Below are 8,559 nucleotides of genomic sequence, written 5' to 3'. Positions count from 1 at the left end.
TACTACTTTTGAACTAAACGGTTGTGATGGTAGTATACAAAAATCTGAGTCTGCATTTAGAGCTTCTGTTTCTAACCCATCTGTGAGAAAAAGTAGAGATACTAGTCATGGTTATGAATCTAGATCTAGCAGAGATGTTGATGATGAAGACGGTTTAGTGGAACTTGAAGCATTGTTGGCAAAGCAGTTGCCCAGAGGCACTAGCAAATATAGAGGTAAACTACCTTTAAAAAGTTTTGCATGCAACAAGATTGGTCACATAGCGGCTAATTGTCCTAATGGTGAAAATGAACACACGAGAGACAAATTCAAGAAGTATAAGGGTAAAGGCAAGAGAGATTGTCTTATTGCTATTGATAGTGGTATCACTGATGAAGAATCCGATGATGATGCTAGTGAAAGTATTGTGTTTGTAGCTATTAAGGAAGAGATATCAGACCAGAAGGCATTAGTGTCTAAGATGGATAACTCTGATGATTCGATCATTGATAGTGGTTTTTCACATCATATGACTAGTGATCGAAGCAAATTTATTTCCTTGAAATAATTTGATGGCGGTGTAGTTAGATTTGGCAATGACTCACCCTGCATGATTAAAGGTAAAGGAGTTATTTCTCTTAATGGGAAGAGCAGTGCAGATGATGTCTATTGGGTTTAAGGTCTAAAGCACAATCTTTTGAGAGTGGCACAACTCAATGATAAAGGATACCCACTGGAGTTTAAAAATGGTATGTGCAAAATATTTGACAACAAAGGTGAATTGATTGCAACCGGGAAACAAACTAAAGGTAACCTGTTTCATTTCAATTCTAAAGTTAGCAACTGTTTTATTGCAAAAATAGATGATAGTTGGCTTTGGCATAGGAGATTTTGTCATATAAATTTTGATAACATTGTTAAAGTGAGTAAGTCCAAGACAATGAGAGGTTTGCCTCAGTTAGACAAACCAGTTAATGCTCTTTGCAAAGAATGTTAGTTAGGAAAGATGACTTCTTCAACTTTCAAAAGCAAATCCTTTTCAACGGAGCACTTGTTAGATTTGGTTCATACAGATCTTTGTGAACCAATAAGAACAAAAAGCATTCAAGGTGATAGATATTTCATGATTCTCACTGATGATTGCTCAAGGATGACATGGGTCACATTCTTGAAAGATAAGACTAAAGCTTTTGGTAAGTTCAAGACATTCAGGGCCTTAGCTGAGAAAGAGAGTGGTAAGAAGATAAAATGTCCGAGGACAGATCAAGGTGGTGAATTTACTTCTGAGGAATTCACTAGGTACTATGAAGATAATGGTATCAAATGGTAGCTTTCTGCACCAAGGACACCACAACAGAATGGTATATCAAAAAGAAACAATCGGTCAGTTGTTGAAGCTGTATACAGTGAAAATGGATAACAACAATGTTGAAAGGCTAAATGAATTCAACCACAAAACCCTAGCCTAACAACAACAAAGATCCATCATAACATATGAAGATTACCTAAGACAATGCAAATCAAATGAAATCACAAAGATTATACCATCACATGTCCAATAGGGTTTTAATCTCCATTCTTCCTATCTCCATTGATCTTGCTTGATATATTTTCTCTCAGATTTTATATGTGCATAAGAGCTCAACAAAGAACAGAAATGTGGTTGCAAGTAGGATCGCATATGAAAGATCAAATGCGTAGTGTAGTCAATTGATGCATCGGTTAGTTAGGGTTTGATAATGAAGGAAGCATCCCCTTATATAGAAGACACTAAAAGAAATGGAGGGATAATATTGAGAGGTGTAAAAGATAAATGGTCGGCTATGATTAAATGGTAGGTAGAGAAAATAAGAAAATAATGAAAGGGTAGGTAGTGTATGTATTAAGAGATGAATGACATGTGTCATGGGTGGAAAAGGATAATGAATTAATTGAATAAATAAAGATTTATTTAATTAATAGAAGAAGTGGGATCAAATAAATAAATAGAAGTATTTATTTAATTTAGGAAAGGATAATTTAAATAAATAAGTATTTATTTAAATGAGAAATAAGGCTAGAAGAGGATAAATGAATTAATTAAATAAATAAAGATTTATTTAATTAATAGAAGAATCAGGTTAAAATAATTAAATAAATAAAATATTTATTTAATTAGACTGGACAATTTTAGGTGTCTACATTTTGCCCCTCTTTGAGACAATGCAGCTTGTCGCATTGTTTCAAAGAAGATAATATGAACTGATACAAAGTTGCCCCAAGATGGGAATGATATGCCCCCTCGAGAGATTGGATGAAAATGTCTGGAAAGATCGCAGACAATCTCTCGATAAGAAAGAAAGGTTAGAATGGACTAACAAGATAGGTTAGAGTGACAGAGTCACGGGATAATGAAGACTGACTCGAGAAACTAGGGCTAGGGTAGCCTATAAGATAGACTACGAGGGAAAACATCCTCATTGTCATCCACACATCTAAGAGATCAGAGTGCAGAGAAAGAATAGAGCAGCAACAGTCAGCAACAATGGCATTGGTGCATAGATTCGATCGTGTTCGCCGATTTCAGAGGTTAGCAGATGCAGGAGAGCTGGTAAGTACCACAAAACCTCCTTGTGCTTTATTGCAATAAATGTTGTCATTAATGCATGCTAGGTAGCGCAATAAATACATTTTAGGTATGTCAAACAAGGTCGAAAAAAACTGTCGAGGTGCGTCTGTGTTGGTGCCACGTGCGTCTAGGTTAGCTAGGTGTGTCTGTGTTTGTGTTAGGCACGTCTGTGCAGGAAAAGGCATCTATGTCAAATGCGAGTGTGTCTGCGTTGTGCAGGGGCGTTTGTGCTTTGTGGGCACATTTATGTAGAGCAGGCGCATCTGTGTAGAGCATAGGCACATCTGTGTATTTTAGGCGCGTCTGTGCAGAGCAGGCGCGTTTATGCAGTATGTAAGCGCGTTTATGTCATGAAGGCACATTTATGTCTTCAGGACCAAATCGACAGTTTTGTGATGAACATACGTTGCCAATTGGATAAGCTGCTGAGACGATACACTCAAGCAGGTCCTCTAGGGAAGACTAGAATAGAAAATAGGGCTAGGATTGACAATTCTGTGATAGAACATACGTTGCCAATTAGGAAACTACTCAAGAGGATACACTTAAGCAGAGGCCCTAGGCTAGGATAGATCGAGGCACTTTGTGATGAACAGTGAGTACCAAGACATAGTACTTTGTGATGAGCAGGGAGTACTAATATGAGCAGCACTTTGTGATGAACAGGGAGTGCAAATATGAGCAGCACTTTGTGATGAACAGGGAGTGCAAAAACACATAGTACTTTGTGATGAACGGGGAGTACCACTAGGATAAACAACAACACTTTGTGATGAACAATGAGTGTCACTAGGATAGAGTATCATAAGTACTTAGGATCATAAGCAACATTTTATGATGAATAGGGAATGCCACTATGACTGACACAGTTGATTTGTTTGACTGCAAGAGTACCTACCTATGCTGGAGTCACAGGAGAGATTCCCATCGACTCAGAGGTTATGACCAGAGCTGACATTTGAGGACAGAGCCATGATTGAGGTTATGAGTTTGTGATTCATTTTGTATGTGCCTGAGTTTTGGGTAAACATGGGGTTGCTGACTGCACTTGCTGAGAGATGGCACTCTGAGACATGCACGTTCCATTTGCTAATGGGTGAGATGACAGTCACCTTAGAGGATGTATATAGGATACTGCAGATACCGATCAATGGGGAGTTGATACCCTACGATCGAGAGGGAGACAGGGATGCCCTGAGACGAGTGTTTCAAGATCCCGGACTAGAGATGAGGGCAGGACACGTGGCGTGGGATACCATGACACGGACATGATTGGCACTACTATCAATACTGGTAGGAGTGATCAGTGGATTTGTGTGTCCGAACAGGGCGACACGAGGGTTGGTTGTGGGCTAAGGGAGCACATTGGAGACACTAGTGACATAGCATACCAGATATGCCTGGGGACTGTGCGTGTTGGCACATTTGTACTATGAGCTTCATCAGTTTGTATACCATGGATCTGTAGGATTGGGCTGCGGAGTGACATTATTACAGGTATGGGTTTATGAGCATCTATCGGTGACTCGACCAATACATTTCAAAGGCAGGGGCCATGGGCACAATTTTGTGCATTTATATGATATGATTATATCGCAGCCACAGATTGGGAGACTAGAGCACCAGCGCAGGGTCATTGATGAGATTGACACTGTGGTATGGAGACCATACCGAGAATGTGAGGAGTGCGTAAGGAGCGGGTATCTAATTGGGCGGACACCCTATGTACTGGAGAGGAAATTGGCTGACAGGGTTTGCAGGCAGTTTGATAGGATTCAGCAGATGCCACGGGGTTCCAGGATGTATGCTCGGATAGTGAGAGATCAGGCACACTTCGGGTCACTGTTATCATATGATCAGGCAGTGATGCAACTGGTAGAGATGGTTCCCTTGCCTTGGGATATGTGGCCAAAGATAGAGGATGCAGGGATGGATGCAGAGTATACTGCATATTTGGCTGAGCATCCATTTCCTCGACTGACAGACCCAGGGGAGAAGATAGATGGAGATGGCGGGGGGATGAGGAGGATGATGGAGATGGTGGAGGTAGAGGTCGATGGAGGAGGCAGGGTGTGATAGGGGAGAGGAGAGTGGCTCCATGAAGAGAGGGTGGAGAGGAGAGATAGGCTCGCGTGGTGAGAGGCAGAGGTGGATTGCCTTTACAGGTGCCAACAGCATAGGGTCCCAAACAGGTACAAGGACGAGGACATGGGCAGGGGCAGCCACAGGAGCAACCACAGGTACAGGGGTAGCCACAGGTAGAGCCACAAGTACAGGGGGAGGGGAGGAGGAGCGGGATGAGCTATTGGAGTTGAGGGAGATTTGCTAGGGACAGGCAAATGAGATCCAGGATCTCGAGCGGGAGACAGTTGCAGGACACAGAGCAGGAGAGGGATCAAGCCATCCAGTGCTATACAGAGGCTGAGACAACACTGAGGGCAGGGAGGTAGGTGATAAAGGACACAGGAGCTGGTTATTCTTATGTTTTGTGGGTCGGGGAGGAGATAGGTTACTAGAGAGACCTATACTATAGAGTAGTGCCACCAGATCAGCGAGCCAGGAGCTTCCGTAGACCGTCGTGGATAGCGACGACCACTGGAGGGAGGGACAAGAGACAGGTGTCCAGAGGTGGGGTTATGGGTCCTCCACCACCACCAGATAGAGGGGAAAGGAGAGATGATCTTGGGGCGGGTCCTTCCAGGGCTTAGACTCCATCGAGGCCAGGCAGCTCCGAGGGAGGGAGTTTATCATAGCCTTAGAGGACTCCCTATGTATCAGTTTTGTACCATTTTGTATGATGATGTAGACACCTTCAGGTGATTATAGCCATATGATTTTGACATCATTGTATCATGACACTTATGATTATATATATATATGAGATGATTCATCCTTGCGGCAACTATATGCATGTGTACCTATGTGATGCTTCTTCTATGTGATGCATGTATGTATATGATGCAATGCAATATTTTTGTTCTTTTATGTTTTTAATATGTTATGTAAATGCAAATGTATGAAATGTAGATGAATATGATAATGCAAATGACTATTTACATGATGAAAATGTAAAATGTGCTAACATGTGTTGTGTGCAGGATATGATGCAATTGTGATATCTATATGTATGTATGAAATGCTTAATATGTGGTAATGTAGGTGCAACTACATGAAATGCAAATATTTTTGGTGTGTCATTATACTCAGTCATGTGATAGCAGGCTACATGGACTCAAGAAGGACGATGGAAGTCAATCAAGAAAGGGGGATGAAAGATAGAAGATATGAAAGTGAAAGAGCTTCTTGTGCGTTATCATCATTGAGCTTTATTATGGCAAGTAGGTTATGACAATCGAGGCATATGTTTGACCTAGAAAGTCATTGTACATGTTTGCATGGAGATAAGATAGTCATAAACAAGGAATGCTCCAGTTCATACTAGACTCACAGTGTCCTCATATCCTTGGACAAGTCATAGCATTACTAAGACAATCCACAGACAACAAAAGAAAAATAGGCGACGATACCCCATCCTCACCTTTCTAGTCAAAGACATCCTGGAGATAAAATCTCTAGTCAGAGACATCCTGGAAAAGCTAAAAGACATGTCACCAGAAAGATAAAATCAAAAGAAAACCAAGACTCGACACCAACATCCATTGTAGTCCTCAAGTTTAGTGTCTCTTGTCACTTGTATAAGTCTTATTTGATTGTGATCACAATGTTTACTTTCACAAAAGGATAGATAGCACTGAACCATAATGTTGTCTGAGTCTGTTGAAAGATTTGATTTGTTGAAGCCCATTGTTGTTGTTGTGTCTCATTTGAAACTGACTGAATCCATGAAACTGATACTTTATTGCGGAGAAGACGAAACTTTATTGCGGATTGGCGATGTAAATGTTGCTTTATTACGGATTGTGCGTAGATAGACTAAAGAAAACTGGAAGAAACTATACTCCTCAAAACGTGCAATGTTCGTAGTTCCACACCCATCACTAGACGTAGGATTTGCCTTAGCCACAGATAGGAGTTGATTTATTATGGATGAAAAGGGTTGTGAAAAGGAATGTTTATTATGAATGGCTAGCCAATCTTGGGTAGATCAATAACAATCCATGATGGGAATGTGTAAAGTTTATTATGGATGGATAGGTTGTGAGTGTGTGCCAAGTGAAAGGATGAAATAGAATCCTGAAGGAGGGAGGAGCAATGTCTCTACACATAGCACCGGTGACCCAGTTTTCACCATGGTACTTGCCTAGGGCGCCACCGAAGTGGTTTTCACCGTTGGACGAAATGTTTTTTGTTTTTTCAAATTTTTTATTTATTTTTATTTTTTTATAATTTTTTTGTGTCACAAGGCGCCTGTTTGCTAGGTTTTCACCAAGTAACGATTTTTTATGTTTATGATTTTTTTTGTATTTTTGAATTAGGATATTCTAAAGAGCTATGTGTAAAACCTGCAAAGGTGCATGATGTTAATAGGATCCTCCAAAGGTTTGCCCTTTGTGGTTGAGATCTTATATGCACCGGATCCATAGGCCATTGTGATGATGTAAGGACCAAGCTAATTTGGTTGGAACTCGCCCTTCTTCTCTCTGTCTTGCTGATTTTTAGAATTTTCCTTGAGAACTAAGTCACCCACCTCAAATGTACGAGGCTTGACTTTATGATTGTAGCTACATTGTTCCTTGACCGAATGATGTGTAGGTCAAGTGATTGTCTTCCTTGATAAAGGAACTGAGATAGAATTACTAATGTGTGGACTACATAGGCCCATATGCGTGTCACCTAAAGAAGTTTGGGCATCCCTGATAACAAAGTCCTTCGAGGAAGCTCCATTAAAGGTCCATGATGTATCACCAGAAGGGAAATGATTTATGGAACATGTGGATGAGTGATGAAGGCTTATGATTGTGAAAAGAAGTAAAAGTAAGATGGCATGATGGAGACTTAGGATCAACAAGTATGTGTTTTGACTTAAAATTGTAGAACTTTTTCCCCCAGTTATTTTGATATTAGGGGAGATCAACTCTTTCTCTTTTTGCTTCATAGGATTTTTATCCTTGACTTTGATTTTTGCAGAGTCCAGTAGCTTTTGATTTGATTTGGACTAAAGGACTTTTCTTTATTTTTGACTTTTAGATTTTTCTTTCCAAAGCTTGATTTTCTATCCCCAATTAGTAAGGGATTTTGTGATTCTTGTTGATCCAAGTCTAGAAGTGGAGTGGAAATGGAATGAGTGGATGATATGGTAAAGCTATGTGAGTTCTCAAGAGGGTTGGCGATACGCTCAATAGATTCTTTGTTGGAACTACTCTTAGGACTATTGATACCAAGAGGTGCTTGCACCACTAGAGGAGATTTGCATTCAGACTTAGTAGCCACAACACTAGGTGGTTCATACCCAATTCCTTGCCATTGCAAATTGTTTGTAGGATGTTCCTGTCGACTAAATGTCTTAGGAGATAGTGGGAGTTGATCAACATGAAATATATACTCACCACATCCCAATTCTTTAATCTTGAATTTTTCTTTGATTTCTACTTGCTTTGATGTAGAAGCTTCCAAGGATTCTGGATCAACATACGCTGAAGATGGAACAACTTCTCGATTGACTGGGATTGTTATTTTCGATGAGGTCACAAATTGTTGCAATATATGAATGGATTTGGATCAGCTTTGACAATCACTTCAACTCCATTGTGTGGAAACTTGATACATCGATGATATGTAGATGGGACTACTCTCATCTCATGAATCCATGAGCGTCCTAGCAACATGTTGTATGTGAGATCGAGGTCTAGGACTTGACAAACCACATCCTTTGTAACTGGCCTAACTCTGAGAGGTAAGGTGACTATACCCTTGGATGAGCGCTCTTCATCATCATATGCCTTGATGGTAATTTTGTTTATAACATTCACAACTTTTTCAGAATATCCCAATTGTTTGATAGTACTCCATGT

The sequence above is a fragment of the Cryptomeria japonica genome, chromosome 7 (genome assembly GCF_030272615.1).
Source record: "Cryptomeria japonica chromosome 7, Sugi_1.0, whole genome shotgun sequence".
Taxonomy (NCBI): domain Eukaryota; kingdom Viridiplantae; phylum Streptophyta; class Pinopsida; order Cupressales; family Cupressaceae; genus Cryptomeria; species Cryptomeria japonica.
The sequence above is the reverse complement of the archived record's forward strand: the minus strand, read 5'-3'. Positions refer to the sequence as shown.